The following is a 27,209-nucleotide window of genomic DNA, read 5'->3' on the forward strand; positions in this document are numbered from 1 at the left end:
AGACAGACTCGATGATGTTGAGATCAGAGCTCTGTGGGGGCCAAACCATCACTTCCAGGACTCCTTGTTCTTCTTTACACTGAAGATAGTTCTTAATGACATTGGCTGTATGTTTGGGGTCATTGTCCTGCTGCAGAATAAATTTGGGGCCAATCACATGCCTCCCTGATGGTATGGCATGATGGATAAGTATCTGCCTGTATTTCTCAGCATTGAGGACACCATTGATCCTGACCAAATCTCCAACTCCATTTGCAGAAATGTAGCCCCAAAGTTGCAAGGAACCTCTACCATGCTTCACTGTTGCCTGCAGACACTCATTATTGTACCACTCTCCAGCCCTTCAGCAAACAAACTGCCTCCCGCTACAGCCAAATCTTTCAAATTTGGAATCATCAGTCCAGAGCACCTGCTGCCATTTTTTTGCACCCCAGTTCCTATGTTTTCATGCATACTTGAGTCGCTTAGCCTTGTTTCCACATCGGAGGGCTGGCTTTTTGGCTGCAGTTCTTCCATGAAGACCACTTCTGGCCAGACTTCTCCATACAGTAGATGGGTATACCTGGGCCCCACTGGTTTCCGCCAGTTCTGTGCTGATGGCACTGCTGGACATCTTCCAATGTCAAAGGGAAGTAAGCACAATGTGTCTTCTATCTGCTGCATTAAGTTTCTTTGGCCAACCACTGCATCTACGGTCCTCAACATTGCCCATTTCACACACTGTTGCTGGTATTTTGGCCCATTCCTCCATGCAGATCTCCTCTAGAGCAGTGATGTTTTGGGGCTGTCGCTGGGCAACACGGACTTTCAACTCCCTCCAAAGGTTTTCCATGGGGTTGAGATCTGGAGACTGGCTAGGCCACTCTAGGACCTTGAAATGCTTCTTACGAAGCCACTCCTTTGTTGCCCGGGCGGTGTGTTTGGGATCATTGTCATGCTGAAAGACCCAGCCACGTTTCATCTTCAATGCCCTTGCTGATGGAAGGAGGTGTTCACTCAAAATCTCACGATACATGGCCCCATTCATTCTTTCCTTTACACAGATCAGTCGTCCTGGTCCCTTTGCAGAAAAACAGCCCCAAAGCATGATGTTTCCACCCCCATGCTTCACAGTAGGTATGGTGTTCTTTGGATGCAACTCAGCATTCTCTCTCCTCCAAACACAAGTTGAGTTTAGACCAAAACATTCTACTTTGGTTTCATTTGACCATATGACATTCTCCCAATCCTCTTCTGAATCATCCAAATGCTCTCTAGCAAACTTCAGATGGGCCCGGACATGTACTGGCTTAAGCATGGGGACACATCTGGCACTGCAGGATTTGGGTCCCTGGTGGCATAGTGTGTTACTGATGGTAGCCTTTGTAACTTTGCACCCAGCTCTCTGCAGGTCATTCACTAGGTCCCCCCCTGTGGTTCTGGGATTTTTGCTCACCGTTCTTGTGATCATTTTGACCCCACGGGGTGAGATCTTGCATGGAGCCCCAGATCAAGGGAGATTATCAGTGGTCTTGTATGTCTTCCATTTTCTAATTAGTGCTCCCACAGTTGATTTCTTCACACCAAGCTGCTTGCCTATTGCAGATTCAGTCTTCCCAGCCTGGTGCAGGTCTACAATTTTGTTTCTGGTGTCCTTCAACAGCTCTTTGGTCTTGGCCATAGTGGAGTTTGGAGTGCGACTGTTTGATGTTGTGGACAGGTGTCTTTTATACTGATAACAAGGTCAAACAGGTGCCATTACTACAGGTAACGAGTGGAGGACAGAGGAGCCTCTTAAAGAAGTAGTTACAGGTCTGTGAGAGCCAGATATCTTGCTTGTTTGTAGGTGACCAAATACTTATTTTCCACCATGATTTGCAAATAAATTCTTTCAAAATCAGACAATGTGATTTTCTGGATTTTTTCCCCCATTTTGTCTCTCATAGTTGAGGTATACCTATGATGAAAATTACAGGCCTCTCTCATCTTTTTAAGTGGGAGAACTTGCACAATTGGTGGCTGACTAAATACTTTTTTGCCCCACTGTATTTGAGAGCATCACTTAGAGAAGGTTGTCTTAAAATATTCACTAAAGGTAGTTACTGTTAAATGGAAGGGTGGGGGAAATCCTGGAGGAGAAAGAAATGGGGGATTTAATTAAATTAGCTGTCAGGAAGTGTCTTCTGTGTGAAACAGTTTTGACAAAACAGACTAAAATTGGCTGCTATTATTATAAAGAACATTAGTTTATTTAATTTATTCTGTGAAGCAAACTTAAAGAATCCATTGTAACAAATATTACCATTAATCTTAATGCAAAATATTTACCCCCTTTACTCCTTGTGTACTGTTATCTTTTACTGGAAGATTTCAGACTTTTTCAAGGATAGCTGAAGTTTTCCCTCTTCTCATTTTCATTTGAAATTCAAATGATCAACCCAGTCTTTAACCAGCACAGTCTACTGCTAGTCTACTGCAGTGCTCTCTGCCTAGATCTATGCTTGAAGAGAACAGCAAGCTTCAATTGATGCAAAATACACCAATTAAGCTGCAGGCTGGAATCTGGTATTCAGATCATATCAGTCCCAGATGGAAAAATCTGCACGGATTGCCAACTGTTTTCCGAAATCATTTCCAGGGTCAAGATATTGGTCTCAAAGATCAACCCCGGTACTGAGAACTTCAAGAGAAATGCTTCCTTTGGCAGATTTCCCCAAACACAGACGCCTGCTTCCTGAATAAGTGAAAAGGAAAGGATGTTCTCCTGCATCACAAGTGTGAAGCTTGGACAATTATATGATTTCTATATGCAGTTTAAAGATCAGATTCCATTTGTTTAGTATTTCAGAAAGGACTTAAGCACATCTCTTTATTTTTAATTTGTCCAGCTTAAATTGTTAGTAGCAGAAGGGGGGGGGGATAAAATATTCATGGAATACCATAGAAAAATTATAATTTAAATAAAAATGAAGATACTACAGGGTACTTATTCACCTAGGCCACATGCTTGCAGAAGATTGGCCTGAAGTATCAAAAAGAGGTATTAACAACTGCTACACAAAAGTCAGAAGCAGGAATGTTGTCTGATTTGAGGTGGGGGGAGGAGCATTTGGCAAAGCCAAGATTTGGGTTCTTAGTTAAAAACACATGATCATCTCCATATACAGTAGAAGTATGTGTACATTCATATCTCCAAGTGACGCGTCTCTAACATCACAATCATTCCATTTACATGTATCCATATATGCATTAAACAACCAAGTGGACATCATACACCTTTGTCTTCCTGCTCAGTGCTAAACCATTCACTAAGCATTTCATTCAGATACATGCTGTACTTCCATTATATACTGTTCTTATTGCATTCAGCAACTGAACTTCAACTCCATATTTGTAGAAAGCATTCCTTTATTCCTGCTTATTCGCTTCTCATGTGCTTTCTCTAAATCAGCAGATGTGAAATTTTCCTTCCCATATTCTCAGTGACTTGCTGAAGTAGAAAAATCTGGGCTACACTTCCCGTGCTCAGCATAAACCCAGGCTGCACTTCCCAAATACTGTCCACTGTTACCTTTCACACAGAATTAATGAGAATTCTGCCAAACATTTGCAGGGCACTCTGAGTAAACTAAGGAAACACACTATACCCATGTTTTAATATTTCTCCAGTTATACCATCTATTCTGGAGCCTTCCATTCTTCAGCATTCTCCCAGCACTTATGACTTCATTTTCATTAAATATTTCTCAGACTCTAATATTATAGCATTCATTTCAGTTCTACTCTTTAACATGACATTATTGTTTCCGTACAAATATCTGAAATATTCTTTCCAGCATCCCTTCATGTCAGTTTAATCCCAAATCATTATATTGCTTTTAGTTTTAATTCCATTCACTCTGCTGGAGGCCCCTTGTTAGCCTACTTCACTCACGTCTGAAACAATTTGTTTATTTCCATCAAAATCTGTCTGCAGTTTTTGCCTCTTGCAACTACTCCATTCTCTCTTTGATTACATTCTTTGTAACTATATTTTTCTATATATGCACATTATACATTCTCTCGTCCTCATTTTTGCAGCATTCTCTTATATGCATTTTCCCACTTTCTCACTTCACCCAACATCTTTTTTCATCCTTCCCATTACAGTAACTCCATGCACTTCTGTGACCTCCATAAAATATAGTTCTCTTCATATGTTCCAAGCAGCTTCCACATCCTCTTCCCTCATGTCCATTCATTTTGTTGGGAAATTCATTTATCTTTTTTTTTTTATACAGGACTTGTTCTTTTTCTTCCTGCAGTTGTTCTTTTTCTTTCTTTCTTTTTTACTCCCTTTTCTTTCCTTTCCTTCCATGTCATTTTTTCTCAAGATCCATTTTTGGAGGTACCAAAAAATGGCCTTTCCTACAACTCATCACCCCTGATCACTAATTCTATGAATCCTTCCTCATAATGAAATCAATAATGCTTTTAGATTAATACTTAGTATTTCATTATGTGCTTGTATGAATACTGTAGTCTTTTGCTTAAACCTCATAACTCAAACAAACAACTTTTTCTAAGCAGATACTCAAAACCATTCTCAGATACTCAGCAACCAATCACATTCATTCTTGGGTCTCCAAATGGCCCAGTCACTTTGTCCATATCTTCTTTTCTCATTCCCACCCATTCATTCATGTCATCTAACAGAATAACTTTTTCCCCAGAGTTGCATTAATATAGTTCCTCTGTTACCTCCATTTGCTAGAGAGTAAGGTGAAACTATCACCAGCCTAAGAATTTCTACTTGCATATACAACCACAACACCTAGATGACATTTTCTGATATGCACTTTTTTATTCATAATTAAACTTCTCTGAATGTATTAATTAGTTTCACTCTGTGCTTTCATTTAGTTCTATTATATCCTTCCCTTTTCTTAGTTTCATAGACATACAACAAACCTTCCTTCCTTCCTTCCTTCCTTCCTTCCTTCCTTCCTTCCTTCCTTCCTTCCTTCCTTCCTTCCTCCCTTCCCCTTCCCCTTCCCCTTCCCTTCCTTCCTTCCTTCCTCCCTTCCCTTCCCTTCCCCTTCCCTTCCCTTCCCTTCCCCTTCCCTTCCCTTCCCCTTCCCCTTCCCTCCTCCCTCCCTTCCATTAGTTCATCAATTCTTTACCATTTATTCCTTTTACATTCCAAGGCACAGTCTTCCTTATCACCCATTATGGCTTTGGTCAAAGTTTTTACATACTCTAATGCGTTTTAGTAAGAAAGAGAAGGTGGAGGCTAGTTATCAGCCTTAGTTGTATCCATGCTGCAGGTAAGATTCCTTGATAATGGGAAAGACAACACTAGTAAGTTTTGACACATTTTACCCCAAAGTGCAACCAAAGCCAAACTTAGGCTATTCTATACAAGCTATGATCTTTATTCTAGAGATATAGTGTTATCCACATCTCACCAGCTAGGAGTCATATGCAGTGTACTGACACAAACTCAGGGTGCCCGTGTAATCACTGCAATGATTTTCAAATCTCTGAAGTGAGAGATCAGTGATCAAGACATTTAACTTTTAAGTGCAATGAGGCATCCGGCAGCACAATCCTGCTACCATTTATTATCTGCCCCGGGCTGTTGAATTGAGGGTAATTATTAATCTTAAATTAACAGCATGAATCTTTGCTTGAGTACCTGCAGAGTGCTTGTCCTTGGCTAGCACACTTCAACACTCAGATGCTTAATCAGCATTTCCACAGCCACGGCTCTAAGTGCCCTCTTGAGCCTTGTGTAATTTGCCTCTACGACATATGGATAGGATTACTGATGATGAATAGAATGCAGAGAGACACGGATTGTGCATTCTCATTAGTACAGGTGTTATGTTCATATTAAACACACATTAACATAAGTTTTGTGCAAAACTGTCCACGTTTTCTGTTTCCAGAACTTACCACAGTACTTTATCAAGAAGCTGCCTCGACAAAGCCTTCTTGATAACAAAATATAATATGCTGCTGTTTCAGTTCCAGAATACAGAAAAAGGCTATTTAGGAACTTTACTGAGAACTTCTGCTCATAGAACTCACATGCTTTTTCTTAGCTTAAAAAAGTATATTTGTTTCAGTTGCACAATTCTTGAATATTAAAACATTTGGCAACTGAAAGACATGAGGATAAAGTATAAGTTATTTTTTGTTGTCAGAACCCCTTTTTTTCCACCCTTCTTCAAGATCTGTCAGCAGAACAGAGAGGAATCCAAAGGACAGCAAAGGAAAAGCTGAGTTATACCACATTCAATCTCAACCAGATTAGGGAGAAGCCCACAATATTGATCAAACATTGTACCAAGCTGAGGGCTGAGCAAAGCAATTCCAACTGAATCTAATGGAGTGCCAAAAAAGGTTAATTTGGGGGCTGCAGAAGATTTAGATTCAGCACTGATTCTAATAGCTTAATGCTATTTTGGCTATTTAGAACTGACCTATAACAATTTATTGCTGAGTATGCACGCATTTACCCAAACACTTTACTGTCTAAGAAGAAAAACAACCGAAACCTGATTGAAAAAGTCAAGATCATCTGTTTACTCCAGGGCCTTCTGAGGTTGCAGCCCAATCACCTTCTCAACAACTTTCTCTAGAAGTAGAAGGTTGGAGACTGGATGAAAACTGTCCAGGGCTGTTGGGTCCAGTGGTAGCCTCTTGAGGAGGGAGCGTACCACCACTTCCTTCAAGGTGGACAAAATCACCTTCTCCCTCAGACAACATTGCATGGACTCAACCGCATGTCACATCCCTGGCAGCCTTCACCAGCCAGGAAGGGCATGGATCTAATAAACAGGTAGCTTGGTTAACAGTCTCAAGGACCTATCCATTTCCTTAGGAGTTACAGGTTCAAACTCTCCAGTTAATCATGCAAGACCATGCTTTTGTCACTTGACAGGATTTGCCAGAATCAACTAAGAATCTGAATGACTTTATCCACCAGATATCCAGGAACCACAGATGGTCTTGTGATTCAACCCTCCCCAGCAAGGAATGGATCACTTTGAAAAGGGCTGCTGGGCAACAGATGCAATAACAGTGAAAAAAGGACCCCAATGTTTTACTGCATTTATCACCACAGTGTAATCCCTTATATGGGGTCTTGCCCATGTTTAGTTGGATTCATTCTTTGTTTTTTTCTAACAGTGCACTTGGTGCTTTTCTGGTGTTTCATCTCTGGGACTGCCTCAGAAAACCAAGAAGCACCCCAGGATTGATGTACACAGAGAGCCGTGTAGGAGTGATCCAATCCACATGTCCATTTCAGGCCAAGACTGAGGCCTCAGTCAAACTATCTACTAGATCCTTGGGAAAAATGCCACATTCCCTCTGGAACCCCTTAGGGTCCATTAATTGCTTGGGACAGATTCTCTAATAGTTTCTACCACCCTGTGGGAAAGACAGGAACCCAGGAAGCTGAAAAGCAATCAAAGAATGATCTTGCCATGGCAAAGGACTGTAACTCTACCACCAACCTGGTGACAGAGTCCAGCAGTTCAGGCAGTTATGTCACTGTGTATCAGGGAGGCCAGTATAGCAGCAGCAAACCCATATTAGCTTAATTAAATTAAATTAACTTCAATCAGAGGGTCTCATACCCAGTTATCTGCAGAGCAGGTCTCTGAAAGCCATCAAGGTTTTCCAGATGACAATTGCCACCCCAACCCTCTACCCAAAACTCATGGCTGGCACCAGATAAGGCAACCATGTCTATAGCAGGGCTGTGTAGAAATCTGCATTTGTGGGACAAAATGTGATTCAGAGCATGCCTACATGTACATATATTGCCTTTGGGGAGTGCCATCAACCAAATGCACTGTTTCCTGGGATTACACATCATCCTGCAGAAGATACCCACACAAACCCAGGAAAAGGCTATCTGCTCTAAGGCGTCTCCAGCAGTTGCCTCTGCAAGGCACACCCACTGCACTTTGAAGCTGTTTTGCCCTTGGAATCTGCATCTCTGCCTAGCCTTGTATAGGACAAAGCATTCCTTCAGACAACTCAGATACTCTGGATTCCTGCAGCCCTGTTATTATTTAAGGAGGAAGAAACAGTTGTCCGAATTTATTCTGCAAAGGGGCTGCAACAAAAGTGCCTCCTCTGGAAGAATAAGCCACTCAAGAAATTGCACAAGTCTGTTTCTGGACAATTCAATCACTTGAGTGTACTTTTAGCATTTATAGAGTATACTGTACTTTTAGTACATTATACAACAGTTGTATACATTTACTCAAAGATCTTGCATTAGCCCTACCCTCTTCAAACAGGGATTACAATTCCTATAATTCCCGGTCAGCATAACCTAGGGTCACTTTGGAGAATGGGATCCTCTGTTTCTCAAAGAACACCAAGGTGGAAAAACTGTATTAGGTGATGTTATTTTTCTTTCTTTGCATGGTACTGACATCTAGAGGCCCACAAAGAACTTGCAGGATATTTCAGAGCTTTATTCACCAGCTAGTGTCGCATACGATACTGTGTAGGCTCAGAATGCGTATATGGTCTCTTATAGGTCCATTCAAGCCTACCTCCCATCAAAATAATATATCATTAAACAAGCGTGAAAATACACATTTATTACTTATCTAAAAGGGAAATGACACTCTTTCCACAATTTAGCTCTAACGTAGGAGAATCATCTAATTTTTTCTGAGAATACAGTCATGGAGGCAGGCGATGATGATAATATCTAACTTTCCTTAAGATTCCTTTTTTTTAATATACAGTTTTTATTGAAAATTTTAATTACAGTAATAAAAACGAATGCAAACTAAACTCAAAGAGAGAAAGGAAAGTAAAAAGGCAGAATAAAAAGTACAAAGCAAGAGAAAGTAAAAAAGAAGAAAGAAAAGAAAAAGGAAAGAGTGAAATAAAGAAAAGGAAAAGAAATATATAAAGAAGTGACTTCCAATCCTCATCATAACAAGTATATACAGGTTTGGTAGTTCTTCACTCCGTATAAGGTTACAAACATATATCTCTTCACCCCATAACCCACCCCTTACAAAATCCATAAAGACATCAACAAGCAAATCCAAAAGATATCAACTTTTCAGTCCTGGTGTCAACAAAAAGTCCATAAAGGGTTGCCAGAATTTCATAAAAACATGTCTTACTTTAACCTTGATCAAATAAATCAACTTCATATTCCTTCCTTTTATGTCTGAAAATCTTAATCTTTAGTTCATTCATATATTGTCATAGGATTTGATCCCTCTTCAATTCTTCTTTGTCCTATTGCATAGGCTTCTTCAAGGCTTAACAAGTCTCTTTTGTAAATCCACTAAAAAGATATTATCCAGGTCATTCTCATTTGCATTTCCTCTTTAATTTTTAAAACTTCAGCCAGCTTCTTTTGCATGTCCGGTAAAAAGTCCAGGTCATTTTCTTGGCCTGTCACTTGTATTTCCACTTTAAATACCTTCTTTGTCTTGTACCCTACACTTTTTTCTAATCCAATATTTCTGATTCCACTATTTCTGCATCAAGCATGATTTGTTTCACATCTGTCATCCTTTCATTAACATCCTTTAAACATAGCCTCTCCATAGAAGCAGACATTGTTACTGATGTTGTTGATATTATGGATACTAATTTCTGACCCCATTCTTCGAAAATCTCCTTTAATATTTCAAATGCTATAATGTTTTGTGTCACTTTGTAAATCACAATCCTAATCAAAAACAAAGGCAGGGTTTTTTTTCTTTTTGCCTGGAATCTTTAGTCCCCCTAGTGTCCAATTTAAATCATAAGGTTTCTAATCTGTTATGACTTACAGAGGTCAAAATAATTCTGGTTCCCACAAAAACCTATTTATTTTATATGATGGCAACTGGGGCTGGAATTTCTATTGCTAAGTGATGTGGTTGTACAGCTCAACCTCATGTGACTGCATCGCTTAGCGACAGCAATTCCGGCATTCCCCATTGCTGTTGTTAACTGAATCCCACTGGTCATTAGCTGAGGAACCACCCCAATCCAAGCCATTCCTGGCTTGGTACCTTCCATCCCCGAGCCTTGGTTCTTCCAAGGTAAGAGACTGCCTCTCCTTCAACTTCCCCCAACTGCCTATTCCCCCCATCTCTGTCCTTTTGGCCACCCTGCACCCTGCCTTGTGGGGTGGCAAGCAGCCCCAGAACTGTGCAGCTCTAGGGCTGCTAGCTGTGCTGTAGCTCAGGGGTTGCAAGAAGCCTGTGACCCACAGCGTGGTGTGAAGCTGCAGCTGCCCCTGGAAGCCCCAGTTACCCCAGCCTGGCCCAGCAGCACAACACAAAGCTGCAGCTGCCCCAGCCAGGCCTAGCAATGTGGCACAAAGCTGCAGCCACACCAGAAAGCTGCAGCCACACCAGAAAGCTGCAGCCACCACAGCCTGGCCCAGCCCAGCCCTGCCCAGCCCAGCCCTGCCCAGTCCCAACCGCAGTTGCCAGCAGCTGCCTCACCAGGCCAGGCATGCTTGGTCAGCAGCAGGAGCAAGAAGACCACAAAGGTCAGCTGGGGGCAGTGGAGCGCAGGGTGGCAGTGGCTGCAAGGGCAGAGATAGGGGGAAGATAGGGGGAAAGGGGGAGTTGAAGCGCCACTTTGGTTATAAGTGTAGGCAGGCTGCCAAATGCCTGGATTTTGATCATGTGGCCGTGGGGGTGCTGCAATGGCTGGTGACCGGGCATATGTACCATTTGTCTGCTGAATGAATGGTTGTAACTCGAGGACTACCTGTAGTTAGTTCCAAAATCTTATAGTAAAAGTTTCAGTATTCCAAATTTGTCTGGACCCTTAATTAATTTATAAATTTCTTAGTTTCAAAATCTTATTTAGCTTTTTGTCATTTATATATCCTTTAAGTTCTTAAACTTATAGTTAATTTTTACTTTGCTCAAAACTGAGTATCACTCACCAGGTGACTTTTCAAACTTGTTCCAAAGATCTCTAATAGCTTTAAATGGTTAGACAAGCAATATCCAAAAGTGATTAGAAGTGAGGTTTGCAAACTTAGTGTCCTTTAAAAGCCTTCACTGCAGTTGTGATCTTGATGATTAATCCCTTCATGACTCTTTCAGTTAAAAAAGTGAGAACAATATCAAAAAAGAAAAAAAGTTTCAAAAGCAGTCTAAAGCCAGACATATAAACATATATAACTCATATATTTTTATATAGCATAGTGTGTGTGTATACGTGTGTATGTACACTAATAGAACAATGGATGTTGATATTCAGTGCTCATCTATGCATTTGTGAGTTTGGCAACAGTCCCCAAGTTTGAATCATAAACTTGACACTGGAAATACGATAATGAAGAAGGAACATCCTACCATGTGTGATAGTTATGTAAAAACAGCAACAACCCAGAACTGCCAAGGGAGGATGGGGAAGTGAGTCTGTAGTCATTTTCCATGACCATGCGCCTGGGATGTCCACCTGTGAGAGGGGAAAGAGTCTGACAGAGGAAGTGGTGTAGAGCAGTATAGAAATAAACTTGAAGAAATGCAAGAACAATTAAACATTGGCTTAGCCCCCGGAAAGAAGAGGGGGTGAGAAAGAAACTAGCCCCCGGAAAGAAGAGGGGGTGAGAAAGAAACTCAAGATAATTCTGTGTTGATCTCTTTGCTGTAAGAGGAGGCAGAGGGACACTTCGTCAGGCTTTTAAGATTCTGTTATTTTATCCAATAACAATAAAGTATTGTTCCAATAATCCTTGTGGTATCTCTTTCCTGACCTGGCCAATCTTGAAAGGCTGACAGCACCCTGGGATGTAATCCATCTATCCCCAGAGACTTGAATTCATTCAAAGCAAATTTATTCATTTGCCAAGACCTTACCTCTTTTGACCTTCATTTCTCTTCTGCCCCCCCCCCCCCCCCGGTGCACCTTCTGACAGGGTGGTTCACTTTTTCCTTTTGTGAAAAGACAGAGGCAAAATATGAATTAAGCTGCTCAGCCTTCTCCCTGTTGATTGTCACCATTTTATCATCTTTTCCAAATAGGAAACTAACTAATTGGTTCCTTGACTTTCCTCTTATTCGACACATACCCAAAGAACATGTGATTGTTATACTTGGCAGTAAATGCTGACCAAAATTAAAATTAAAAAATGCTTTTTAATGGGAATCTGAGATCGGTGTCCATTGCTTCATCCAGTAGCATGACACATTCCATTTCTGATGGCATGAGCATCAGAAGACTAATAAGGAAATAAACCAACCCATTTAATTACTCAAAACCCAAATGACAAAATAATGTCTCAAATTAGATCAGCCGTTTTACCAAAAAGAATGAGTTTTGCATAGAAATAGAAATAATTGACGATACATTCAGGCTTCCCAATACTGGGACAATTTACAAATACTCTAGAGTGCACTAGTGAGCCATATTACGATCTAAAGGCTTGCTGTATAGTGAATATGGGTTAAAAATGCTTATGGTACCTACCTCCAGTCAGGATGCTATGAACCTGACCTAAGGCTGTGTTGTTACTTTCGTAACTTAATAATATATTCTTGTTTTTAGTGTTTTCAAATTTGATATATTTTTTTCACTTTATTTAATAAACTTGTCATACTGCTGACTATCAAGGGTATTTTCTTGGCTTGAATTTCATAAATCATGTGATAAAACATATTAACCTATAACATCAAAAAGAGATGCAGCTTGATACTTGTGCCTAAGGGATTTGGAGATGTCCTAGTAAAGCTGTACATCAAGCAGTTTCTGAAGGTATATGAGCCCTGCAGAAAGAAAAGGTGGATGACTAAATGTAGAAAGAGCTGGGTTCCCAGTGATCTTTTCTATGGCTGCTACTGGGACATGGGATAGCAGGTATCAGCACCGCCATTGCAAAGGTATGTGGGAAAGACTTTGGGAGACAGGGTGAAGAGACTCTGCCAAAAGAATGGTCAGATAACAGACAGCATAGCCCGCAGCTAGACAGTGGGCAGGGCAAAAGGCTCAGAAGAGACCCTCCCTAGTTTCTCGGGCTTTAAAGGTGATGGGGGTGAGGGAAAGAATTGTACTTTCAGACTTGCAAGATTGATGTCAGCCTCACAAGGTAAACCAGATAGGAATAGCAACCAGATGAGCTAATTCTACTTTACTGTAAAGCTACATTGACAGAATCTTGCAAGTATGAAAATACAATTCCACTCTCCATCTCCTTTACAGCCCGAGAAAGTAGAGAGGGTCTCTTCTGAGCCTCTTGCCCTGCCCACTATCTAGCTGCGGACTACACTGTCTCTTACCTGACCATTCCCTTGGCAGCGTCTCTTTGCCCCATCTCCCAAGGGCTCTCTCACATACCACTACAGCCATATCCTACTATCTCTATGTAATGGATAGGAGGCACTATAGGTAGGATCTACAGTTGTCACTGAAATGCCTCTTTCAATCTGCATGCCACAGCTTATTCTCCTGAAGGGTGTGGACTTTCACAGAGTTGTTTTCATGTCCCTGTTTAGAATTACAGTTATTATTAAGACAGTGCTCAGTCATCCAATAGACAGTCTTACTGGAACACTGTCTCCAGCTCCTATGACTTCTGCTGACATATGCTCTGCCTCTGATTTGCAAGAAAGAATGAGCCAGGCAAATCTAGTTAGTAACTTCAAGAAGTATATATGATGCCTTCTGCATGTCCTGTTGCTTTCCTGTGTTCCTGATAGGAAGCCAAGTGCATTTGGACTGTTTTGAGCAGAGAACCAGAAGAAGATGAACTAGCTGAGTCTGGCATCTTCACCGCTGCCTGGGGAGGTGGAACAGGTCCCTTATACTGCATCTGAAGCCAGTGATCAGGAACCAGCAGAATTTATGGATGATTTCCCCAAATCCCACTTCACCTCAGGAATCGCCCTCCCTTTTTGTCACACACCTGACCAACTTTGCTGGGAGCACAACAGGTGGACAACCCCAGAAATTCATAGACATTTTTCTTAGGCCAGAGATGGGTCCTTTAGGATTCACACACTTCATTTTGAGGAGGAGTAAGCTAAAGAGTTCATAAAGCTTTGGTCCAACAGTGTTTGTTAGACCAAGTGACTAACTGCATTTTTATTTGGAATCCTGAGGCTGGGAAGCTAGAAGGGACCCAAGTAGGCAAGCATTATTAATTTACTTTTACAAGCTTTGCTTATTCATTGCTTGTAATAAATACTCCCTTTCACCAAAGTTCTCCATCTCCAAGTTCCCAATTACTTTCATAAAACCCCAGGCTTTATGAAACTACTTGGGGTTTTGTAAGAGCATAATGACTGCAAGAGCACGCTACTGATAATATGTGAGCTCTGACTGAAAGATGTGATTTTTATGCTCTGCTGAGATTGATAACCAACCAAGAAGATTAATGTCCAGGGTGGCTGGTAGTGATAGAGGGTGGCTATTCTTTGGGGATTTTAATTGATTCTAGTAGGAATGTTTTTAATTAGGCACTTTCTTTTTTTAATACTGGCCTAAAGGGAAAGGAGTAAAGTTGTAAGTTCCAGTCTTCCTACATCATATCCCAAACTCACCCCATTTATTTGCATTTTCCCACCCACGAAGAAGAGCTCCACCAGTTCAACTGATCATTGGCAGAAGTGATACTGATAAGAGTAGGAATTCAGGCAACTAGACACCAACAAACATGCTCCCCAACAGCTTTTCAAAGTAGTAATTTTTCATGTGAATTCTTGTCACAATTTTTCAGGCCCCCGAAATTAATTTTTCCCCATTGATCACTCATGAGCATATTTTACACTTGAAGAATTTAAAGGAAGAAAAATGGGCAATTGCAGTTTGCGATGTTGCAGAAACACTTCATCACATTAAATACTAGAGCTAGGGAACCCAGCTTGCTGCTCAGAGCATTGAGGCAACTGTATCTCTTGAAGGTCTGGCACAGCATCTTCAAGGCCCTTTCCCAGCCATCAAAGAATTTGCGTGCATGCACTGAAGACTCTTCCATTGGCTCTACTGCTAAAGATCCTGTCCCAGTTACCTATACAGCCCTGCTAAATACATCCGTGCAGTTTCTGTTTGGGAGAAATCCTATTTGTACCTCTAACTCCTGGTGACCACATGGAGAACTCCCTGAAGTGATGCTGCTGCCCCTGTGTCTCCTGCAGGTTCTCAGTGAACCTTCAGGAGCTCCTCAGGATCAGTCAACAGAGAAGCCTCTTGGGAACAATAATACCAAATGCTCTGGTTGCCTCCACCAAGTGCTTGTTTATTGTTGGGAAAATCTTCAAGTGCTCTTTGAAATCCATCTGGAACTTAATGGCCCCAGAAGCAACAGACAGTGACAAATCTAATCTGGACTAAGAAATCACCCAACATGACAAAGGACTCAGTATTACATATACAGTCTTGACTGCTTTGAGAAAACAATGCCTATATGAATTGAGCCATATATTACTTGGGAAAAGCCCATGGTTATCATGGAGGCCATGAATACCCAAAGCTTCCATGAACCCACCTCAGGGTATTCTGATGGAAATCTTCCAGTACCAGTAGCCAAAGGAACTGCAAACCAGCCCAGTGAAAGGTCTAGGAGCTCAGGATTTAATTTAATTTAATTTAATTTAATTTAATTTAATTTAATTTAATTTAATTTAATTTAATTTAATTTAATTTAATTTAATTGATTTAATATGGTTGTCTGCTCCAGAAGACTCCAGAAGAGATACAGTCAGAAGCATGATTGTTAGTGCATGAGCAAGACCCCCAACTTATCTCTGTTACCCAACTTCCTACTGGCACTTCCTGAGTAGAGAACCTACTCACAGGTAAGATATATCTCATGATTATTGCTACCCCCTTCCATGCCCAAAGAGCTGAAGCTGCTAAAGAGCCCCAAACCCAGACACACCTCTGAATGGGAAATGTCAGATTTGGTAAGTTGTAAATGTGGGGGTGTCTGGGTGGGAAATGGAGTGTGTTTTGAATACTGCAATAAAAGGCTGCAGTAGAACATTCCTGATTAGCTGCTCTTGTGAGGATTAGCTAGTCTGGATTACTTGCATATTTGGGGGGGGGGGAAAGTTGCTATTTAACAAAACAAAAAGTGAACATGAATGGCTACTTGTAGCTGGTATTCATTAAATAGAAAACAGGCTCCTAGGAAAATGACATTTCTGTCTCTCTTGGAAGTGAGAAATAATCGCAAGAGTGTACAAGTCTTTGGGAGAGTAGAAGACAGAACACAGAAGAGGTGATGAAAGGGTGAAGGGACACCTCTCCCTTTGTCTTGGTGTGTGGCAGCTACTGCCATCAGAAGCATCATTAAGAAGCTAGATAGCGAGTCCTGGCAGCAGTGGCTTGCTCTTTGGGTCGCTATTGGCAACTCACTGGGTGAAGGGTGAAAACTGGAGGGGGAAATTCAGACTTCTAATAAATGTCAGAGGTCAAATTGGAATTAATCGAATTAATCGATTCTTTTCCTGGTTTTCTTTCTTTCTTTCATTCATTCATTCATTCATTCATTCATTCATTCATTCACCCATCCATTCATTTATATTTTTATTATTTTATCAAACCATAGCTCTGGCTCTGTTTTTGTTTTTTGCTGTTGATGCTCATCCATCCCTGATTTGAAGCTTAGGGGCAGGAAATAACAAGATTCACAGTCAAGGCAGTTAGCTGGTTAATCAGTTTTCAACTTGATCAACCGGAGGAAAGATAATTATAAAATGCTTGTCTTCACCCTCAGGGCCATTTCTCCCTCATCTGTTCATTGCTCATTGAGTACTACAGCATCAGATGACATACAACTCAGCATCGCAGATTACTCACCTAAAGCAGAGGTGTCAAGATGAGTTTTATTGACATCAACTCACAAGCTTTGTCCTGGTCCATCTTTAGGTGACAACTTGCAACTACCTACAGTGTTTGTAACTTTTTACAGCCCTGGGTACAAATGGGCATCCTCGTCTGCTTCAAAAGGTGCTGTCAGCTAGTTGACGGGCTTACCTGAACACTGGAGTGTGATTGCGTATTCTGATGCACCAGACACATCTTATCTCCATGACCAAAAACATTATTTTCAATGAAGGCAATTGACATGTTTGCAAGTGACCAGAAAAAAGAAATGACGAACATAAAACTGCCTCAGCCGAATAATGTATATATGCATTACGTATGCCTGTCTTTTAAAGATATGATATGTGGTGCTCCAGAATTTTCCCAGGGTGTCTTATGATGGCATCAGCTTATATAAAAAGGCAATATAAGTATATCTGCATGAAGATTATCAGAAAACCAGCTTCTGGACAAGCAGTTGTGTAACTGTAGCTTGAACATTATCACGCTTTGCCTGTTCTTAAGCAATGAAGGAAGTTAGAGAGCAGGGAACTGGTTGTCTAGACTTGTCCAAAGGATAGGCTTTACTTAACTTTTCCCAGGATTCAAATTAGGCTTGAAAGGAATACTTACCTTCACGGAAATTAAATTGCTTGACTAGTCTATCTGGTCTTCTAGAGATGGAATGGATAGACATTGGTTCTTTACTTGTAAATTGTCAGGCAGCTTGCAGTAAACTGGACATTTATTCTGATCCTTCAGTGCTTTAAACATGGCATCAGTAAAATGATGCCTGAATTCTAAATCATACTCTTGAGAGGAAGAAAACTTGGGGCAACCGGGGAAGAATGTGTATGTGAACTCTATTCAGGACTTAAAATACATTCTTGGGCTTTAGAATTCTTTAAAGACATCTGCCTTTTAGATCAGATCCCATTAAATCTTGAGATTCTAGTTTAAAAAAGCAGCTTTCACAGGCCTGAAGTCTATCTGCCATTGACTTCAAGTTTCAACAAAAGTATAAGCATGCTATCCCTTCTCCCTTTGCCCATATTTTGGTTATTATTGCATAATAACCAAAATTGGAATTCAGTATGTCTAGAGGGGCCAGCCTATGTTTGAGGAAGGCTAACCTTCTTATTTAACAGTCTCCTGCTAGATAGAATGAAGTATAAACACATGTTCTACCTCTGAAACCGGAGAAAATCATAATCCGTAATTTATACACAAATGGATCTCATAATGTACTGGGACATGGATTTGTTGATACCTGTGAGGTAAAATGAAAATATAATTGAGATCCTTTAGAAGAAGAATATTAAATTCACACCAAATATTATATTTCATGGTACAAGATATTTCACTATTGGTATACAGGTAATTCTCACTTACTGACTGCCTTGTTCAACACCTATTCAAAGTTACAATAGTTGGAAAAAACAGCTTTGTAACCGATCCTCGCATTTACAACTATCACAGCATCCCATGGTCACGTGATCACCATTCATGTGCTTCACAACTGGCTTCCAACAAGCAGAATTAATGAAGAACATGGAAGTGAAATTGCAAGTTATGGTCAAGTGATGTCTTGCTTAACGACCATGGTGATTCACCTAACAATGGAAGTAGAAGTGAGTCATAATTCTGGTGCATTCACATGATGTTTTGCTTAGCGATCATGGTGCTTAGTGATGGAGTTGCTGGTCCCAGTTGTGGTCAGTAAGCAAGGACTACCTGTATTACCCAGTATTGATTGCTAAAATGGACAATTCATTTTCTAAAAATAGTTAGAAATATAATGATCAGATGGGGTCATTCTTCCATATTTGATGGCAATGTTGTAAAGCTAAATTTTGGAGAATGATTTATAGTAAAATGAAACAACTTTTGCAAGTTGAATTTCCTCCCCAACCTATTTTTCTATTAAATGTGACTAAATTTCACATTCCTGCAAAGTACACTTAATTAGCTCTGTATATGGTAACTGCTGCAAAGGTATTCTATGCTTCTTATTGGAAAGTACAACAATTTTTTTCTTCAGAAGAATAGCTAATTGAGTCCTGGGAATATGCCTTGATGTTTAAAACAACCTTGCATTTGAAAAGTAAGTCTGATGTGGAATTTAACTCAACTTGGAAAACATTTTTGACTTATAATACTATAGACAGACTTCTACTACATCTGAAATTTGGATTTCTGTTAACATCAAGACTTTATTGCTTGGACAGAAATTACTGTAATTCCTAATCTCACTTTATAATTTATCATGTTTTAACTATTGCTGTTGATATTTATAAATTACTTGGAGTTTAGCAGTGATTGGTAGCTTTTAAAATGATATTGTATGTTTAGTTACACAACTAATTAATGAAATATTGAACATTTTAAATTAATTCTATGATGCTTGTAAATTCCCTGTTTTTCTACTTTCTGCTTTATCTTTCCTTTCCTCCTTCTTTTGTTCCTCTTTGTTTCCCTTTCCCCTTTTTTCTTTTTCTTAAAAGAGCATCATCTTCCTCCTCCTCCTCATGTATTGGGTCAGCCTTTTGGAGGAGAGTATTGCTTATCTGGAGGTCTATAACCATCTTTCTTGCTATATTCCAAAGGTTTTCTTCAATGTTTAAGCACAAGAATCTTCTGACGGCACATTTGATTCTACTAGATTTAAACTTCTTTTAATATATTTTATTGCAGGGGACTTATTTTTACTTCTGGGCCCCTCTGGATCTGTAGGACATCTGGGGGAATTAGAGAAGTTGAAATTCAGTATGTCTAGAGGGGCCAGCCTATGTCTGAGGAAGGCTAACCTTATTTAACAGTCTCCTGCTAGATAGAATGAAGTATAAACACATGTTCTACCTGAGAAACCGGTTCTGACTAGGATGTTAGGAAAACACGCTAGGAAAACACGTTAGGCATATTAGAAGGACTAGTTCCTCTTTGCTTATGAGAACTTTGATACAGGAATCACTTGATGAACTTGTGAGAACTAACTTAAGTAGGCAAGGAGGCTATGCACCCCTACCCTGCTTCCTATTCCCTTTGTGCCCTGTGGGCCCTGTCCTTTCATAGTCCTAAACTCCTTGCATTCTGCTGGAAAGCTTGAAGTACAGCTGAACTTGCATTCCTGATAACACAACGACAACTCTTTATGTGACATCAAACCAGGATGAAGTCCAGGAGGAGGCTGGGGGAGTAATATGAATAAAGCAGGAAGAAAGATTCAGTAATGTAGAGGCTGGGAGCAGAAGGGTTGTATAGGCCTCTTCTATATTGCGTATTGAACTCTCCTTATATCTATGTTTGGGATTACGTTATCAAGTGCATTAAAATTCTGTATGTTTAGAGTACAGTTTCATTATTATAGATTTAAATGGTGAGCCCCATGATCTGTGCATGGTCTTATCTCTGTTGCCCAACATCCCAATAGCACTTCCTTAGTAGAAAACCTACTCGCAGGTAAGATATGTCTCATGATCATTTCTACTCCCTTCCATGCTCAAGGAGCTGAGGCTGCTAAAGAATCCAAAACCCAGAAGGACACATCTCTGAATGGGAAATGTCAGGTTTTGGTAAGCTGTAAGTGTAGGGGTGGCTGGGTGGGAAATGGAGTGTGTTTTGAATACTGCAATAAAACATTATGCAGTATTCTGCAGTAATACTGCAGTAGAACATTCCTGATTGCTGCTCTTGTGAGGCTTAACTAGCCTTGGTTACTTGCATATTTTGGGGAAAAAAGTTGCTATTTAACAACAACAACAACAACAACAACAGCAACAACAACAACCCTATCCTTACATCTGTGTTTGGAATTACATTATCAAGTGCATTAAAATTATAGAATATGGTTTCATTATTACAGTTTTAAATGTTGATCCACATGATCTCTGCATGGTCTATCACAGATCAGTTACCCTAAAGATAACTTTTAATTTATATAGTTATTTGTTATTCATTACACAGGTTTCTATATTGGTCCAGTCTGTCAGCTCTGAATGGCTTACAAAATTTCAATTTGATAATTAGGGTTAAAAATATATGATGTAACCCCCTCTCCCAAATTACAATTTTCTCAACCACACATCCCCATTAATCCATGAAGCCACTTCTTTGGGAGAATAGTCGATTGTACATTCCATCTATGTAGATCCTCCTAAAAAGCATGTCTTCACGGCCCTCCTAAGTATTACTAGAAGTGAAGTGATCCTTATCTCCAAGGACCAGCTGTTCTGAGGAGATGAACCATCAGTAAGCAGGCTCACTCCCAGGGTCACTGATGTTGATATTCCCCTGGTGTTGGGGCCTGTCGGAAGCCTCCTTGTTGGATCTTATTGGTTGGGCATTTTCCATATGTTCTGCTCACTTTCCCTTTCTCTTCCAACACTCCCACGCCAACATTTCATTCACATTTTCTCCCACTCTGAAATCTCCAACCTTAACCGTATCATCAGAAATTCCTGAATACAATCTCTCCTCTAAGCACAACCTTTTTCCCAAACTAAATTTCCCAAACTACATTATCTAATTTCTATGCAACATCTTTTAAAAAATGTAAAAAGTAAAATGCTTTTCATTGCAGTTAATTCAAAAACCCTAGCTGCTAATCTTAAAATGAGAGGAGATATTAAGTTGTTTATATGCACATAAGAAGTAGATCATTATCTTGGAGACATATCTAAAGAAGGAGATTAGTTATTCATAGGTGGAGTTTCATTGGAAAATGAAGCTTTCTCTTTTAAAATTGTGTTTCAAGATAAGGAATCCTCATTCTTCAGGGTAACCCCACCTATGGATGAGACACTTCCAATGGATAAACTGCTTCAGAACCACAGAAACTAAGGCCTGGAAGGGATCTTGGGGATAATCTAGCCCATCCCCTGCCCAGTGCAGTAATCTACCACTCCAGCAGTCTGACAGGTAGCCTTCCAGCCTCTGCTGAAATACCTCCACTGAATAAGAGTTCATCACCCCCCAAGGTGGTCTATTCCATTGTTGAACCTCTCTTGCTGTTAATCAATGATTCCTGATATCCAGCCAAAACCTGCTTTCTTGTAATTTAAATTCATGGTTCTTGTTCTGTTTTCAGAACAACTGTGAACAACTCTACCCTGCCTTCGATATGATAGCCCTTCAGATACTTAAAGACAGCAATCACATCTCTCCATAGTTTTGTTTTACAGGCTAAACATACTCAGGGTCACCAAACTTTCCTTGTAAAGTTTTTCTGTTAGGCCGCTTATAAGCAGCCAGAGAAAGATCCATGCTATTATTGTTATTTTTGCTTCCATTTTATATTGTTTTTATTATATTTTGCTTTATATAGTGTTCGATTTTGTATGCTGCCTATTGCCTCTGCAGTGAGATGGTATATAACCTTTCTCCTCCTCCTCCTCCCCCTCCCTCCCTCCCTTCACCCCCTCCTCCTTTCAACATACTTCACTTTGTCAACGTTCTTCCTAAAATGCAGTGCCCAGAACTGGACACAATATTCCAGGTATTGTCTGACCACTGCAGTGGGTCCTGACTGGGAACTTATTATGAATAGTTCAACACACATAATTGTTTGGGTGGTGCTTCTTCAAGTAGCAATCTCTAGATGACTTAGATGGTTTTGTGGATGAAATGAGCCTTCTTAGAGAGATGTTATAGTGATATTAGTGGGTTAGAGTGGAGGCCATGAGTGATGAACTGCCTCTTATGTGATCTTAAGGCAGCTGCTATCCCCTTAGCCACAACTTATATCTCCAGAATTATGAATAAAAAAAAAACCCCTTACCATAAATTCATAGTTTCCATGAGTTCCAGAGGAGGGCATTCATACACTTTATGAACCCTATGGAAAGGAAAAAGGAGGAGCCCTAGAAGGGAACTCCCAATGATAGAAAAATAAGAGCAACCTTCTATTAAAAACTGCATCACCAGACTTCTGGGGGAGGCATGGCAGATTGAAGACTGCTCTGCAAAGGCAGAGCTGATGACCACAGCAAAGACCAAGGAACTGGTGAGTAGACTGGTTCCTTGGAACCTCTCTGGATAAGGAGAGGATGAGAGATTGCCCACATGTCCTCTGGACAGCTGCTCCTCATGAGGAGACCACAGGACAGTGGTTTTCCATGGGTTTGAGCACCAGGAGGCAATGGGAATCAGCCATCTTGCTCGCAACTGCAGAGGAGCTTTTTAAAGGACACGAAGTTCACCAACCTCACTTTCTAATCACTTTCAGAAATTGCTCATTAACTACTCCTCAGCTATTAGAGATCTTCAGAATGACAAGTTTGAAAAACCACCTGGTGACTCTATCTTCGTTTCTGAACGAATGAAAAATTAACTATTAGTTTAAGAACTTAAAGAATTTGCAATAAATGGCAAAAAGCTAAATAGGTTTTTGGTATAAGAAAGTTATAAATGGATTAGGGGTCCAAATAAATTTGGAATATTGACTTTTACTATAAAATTTTGAAAAACTATAAAAAATAAATAGCTTCTCATGGGAACTAGAGTTATTTTGGTTATCTTGGTTCATAATAAAGATAAGTGACTTTATGATTTTAGAAACTGCACACTAGAAGGGACTAAAGATTCTAAATAGAAGGAAAAAAATACAAGCCAACTTTTGGTGTTGGTTAACTGGGAGTCACAAAATGATATAAAACATCATAATATTGAAAATATGAGAGGAGATTTTTGAAGAATGGAGACAGAAATTAGTAGCTACAATAGCAACAGTGTCAGTAATGATGTCTGATTCTATGAATAGAGTATGTCCATAAGATGTCAATGAGGGAATGACAGATGTGGAGCAAATTTTGTTTGGCAAGACAGAGAAAGTACTGAAACACTTTTAAAATAATAATAATAATAATAACAACAACAGCAACAACAACGACAGAGAAAGTACTGAAAATGGAACTACAAATGACAGGCTAAGAGAATGATTTGGAAGAGGATGCATTATTGGATAGCCTGTCCTGAGCCCATTGTTGTTCACCCTGAGGACCCATGACTGTTGTGCCAGGTTCACCACCAATTCCATTGTGAAATATGTGGATGATACAACGGTGATGGGTCTTATCAGGGATGAAAATGAGTGGGCTTATAGGGAGGAGGTGAAGGGCTTGGTGAAGTGGTGTAAGAAAAACAGCTTAGCCCTAAATGTGGAAAAAACAGGAGTTTATTATAGATTTCAGGAAAAATCGGTGTAGTCACACTCCACTTTTTATTAATAACATAGCTGTGGAGTCAGTAAGTAGCATTAGGTTCCTAGGGGTGCAGTTAATGAATAGTTTGACCTGGTCCCTTAACACTGCATTTTTGGTAAAACAAGCAGAGCAACATTTACATTTTTTGTGCCAGATGAGGAAAGTACATCTCCCATATTCCATTCTCCTTACTTTCTATAGAGGCACTATGGAGAGTATACTTACCAATGGTATTTCCATCTGGTTTGGAGGCTGTAGTACCTCAGACATAAAGTCGGTGCAAAGGATAGTAAGGGCAGCAGAGAAGATAATTGGGATCCCTCTGCCTCTCATCCAAGATCTAGCATACATGCGCTGTTTGTCTACAGCTCAAAAGATCATCAATGAGGCCTCCCATCCTCGTCATGGCCTATTTTCTTGTTACCTTCCGGGAAGAGGTTCCGCTGTATCCGATGTAGAACAGCCAGATTGGGAAATAGCTTTGTCCCCCAGGCTATCAGATTCTTGAATGTTTAATAAGTGAATGTCAAATGTGTATAGAATGTATATTTTATAGTAATTATGGTATCTTGATGGCACTTTTAGTGTCTGATTGTAATTGTGAGCCAACTGCAATGGAATTTCATTTTATTATGCACTTGGTGTTTAGTATATAGTGGAATGACAATAAAGTTATTATTCTATTCTATTCTATTCTATTCTATTCTATTCTATTCTGTTCTGTTCTGTTCTGTTCTGTTCTGTTCTGTTCTGTTCTGTTCTGTTCTGTTCTGTTCTGTTCGGTTCTATACAAAAGAAACTGGCTGAAGTTTTAAAATTTAAAGGGGAAATACAAATGACAAACCAAGAGAATGACCTGGAAAATGTTTTCTGAGTGGATCTATAAAACAGGCTTGAAGAAACCCTTGAAGAAGCCTGTGAGATGGAATAAAGAAGAATGGAAGATTCTTGAATTGAATTGAAATCAAATCCTACGACAATATTTGGATGAACTAAAGGTTAAACTGTTAGAAGTAAAAGGAAGGAATATAAGGTTGATCAAGGTTAAAACAAGACATTTATTTGCAAAGTTCTGGCAACTTTTTGCTGACACCAGGATTGAAAAGTTGCTTATGGATTTGTTTATAGATAAGAAATGGGATATGGGATGAAGAGATTTCTGTTTGTAACCTTAAAGCAGACGAAGAATGACTAAGTTTATTTATACTTATTGTAATGAAGGTTGGAAGTCACTTCTTTACATATTCCTTTTTGTTTTCTTTAGCATATTCTTTTTTTCTTTCTTCTTTCTTTTTTCTTGCACTTTTTATTCTTTCTTACTATTCTTTTTTCTTTCTTTAAGTTTAGTTTGTATTATTTTTTGTTATTGTAATCAAAATCCTTAATAAAAATTATACACAAGAAAAACTGCATCAGCAAATGAGAAATTATTTGTTTGGTGATATGAGGTGGAAGTCTGGTCAGATACTCAGGTTGCTGTCCAGATTTTCTGACGCAATGCTGTATTTCAAAATAGCGAGGAAATAGCTGTTTCCCTGGTACAGTGGCCAGTCACTCCAGTGGAAGGCTGTTTCCTAAGGCTGTTTCAGACCTTTGGCATATAGTCCCTCAGCCACCTGGGAATGGTGGTAGCTGAAATCTTCTTGACTGAGCAGTTGTCCTGTCAGGACAGATTGAGACAGACACTACCTGTAAACAGCTGATTAATCTAATTAAAATCAAAGAGCTGTTTTCATGTCTACTTTACGTCCTCTTTGTGAGAATGCATTAGGAAGTATGATAAGCATTGACTTAGTTCAAGTAGGGGCTGGATTTCCTTTCTCTTCAAAGGAGCCAAGGTTACCCTGCCACAAGACTAAGCACGCTATCCTCAACAGACAGGAGCCTCAAGGTGATGTAACAGTGAAAAGTGAACTCCAGAGGTCCAGCACCAAAAAAGCACTCTGGGCTTGCTTTGATAGTGAGTGGAGGAGAAATAGAGGGCAACACCAGCTCCCAGAAATGGTCACCTATCCATTGCGGCAGCGGGGCAATCAGGCAGCACAGATAAACCTATAGAGGTTTGAACTTGTATTCATGATCTCACTTATCTTATCAGTTCCTTACTTGGTAGTAGAATATCTCAGTGGGGTGTGTGAGTGTGCAGGGGATATAGATGTGGTATAAGTGTGTGGGTGTGTTGTATTTGGTCTCCCACTTACTGAGAAGACAAATGGATGAAAAAGAATTTAAGCTTTATTCTATATATTTCTACAGAACCATTTGGAAGCAGAGTGGCATAGAAACATGAGAAATAAATAAGGAAGTTTTAAAAATGTATTTCACAATTACCTTTTCTGAACAGACTATGTAGGCTATAATAAGTTGTTCCTCTTTTAAGAAGTTATTACCAGGCTTCATGAAGGAATGACTGTTTGACTGGTTGGAAGGGCCACCCCGTTGTTGGTCATGGAAACGTCCTCACTGACTTGAATTTGGCAGTGGCAGGACCTTCCAAACAGAGGTAAAGGATCAGTTAGGATGGGCCCTATGGAAGCCAGGGAGTTCTTGAATGCCTGGTAGACCTCCTGGCTGGCAGGACTGGTGATCATACCACATTATAGAAAGATGAGATCTACAGCGGTGTTTCTAGGAAAAAGGGCTCTCTTTTTTCTAAGCTATGTGGGGTGGGGAGTATTCAACTTCTGCCTTAGTTTTGTCATCAGGCAGTTGCAGCAGACAACACACTTTGAACAAGACAACAAGAAACAAATCAGCCTGAAACAGCCTGGGAAGGTGTCACGTCTAATTTCTCCTCAGACAATACACCCTCTTTCTTCTTCCAATGATCCCAAAGAAGGGAACTCTTTGGGGGTGGGGGGGTGTTACTCTTGGGATGCCTCAATTTCTACAATCCCTTTTTTTGCTGTCAGAGGATCTCTGGAAAAACTTACCTTTTTAAAATGTCTGAGTTTCTTACTAGATGAAGATGTTGTATCAGTTGCCCTTTCTGTCCTACACACTTTTTGTGTGTCTTATGGGGAGATGGGGGTGGGGAGATGGGGGTGGGGAGGACTTAATCCACTTTGGCATTTGGACGGAAGAATGATTATTAGGACCTTATTGTTGAATGACTTTTGAAGGGGATAAAGGGGAAAAGGTTCCATGGAGTAGCAAAACAATGACCCATACATACAGTGATCATACGTCTTTTATTATAAAGGAAAGTCCTTTATTTCAGAAGGCTGTCCTTTAGATTTA

The sequence above is a fragment of the Python bivittatus genome, unplaced genomic scaffold (assembly GCF_059951505.1).
Source record: "Python bivittatus isolate LINGU-HERP-01145 unplaced genomic scaffold, Pbiv_v1 ctg000020_np1212, whole genome shotgun sequence".
In the NCBI taxonomy this organism is placed as follows: domain Eukaryota; kingdom Metazoa; phylum Chordata; class Lepidosauria; order Squamata; family Pythonidae; genus Python; species Python bivittatus.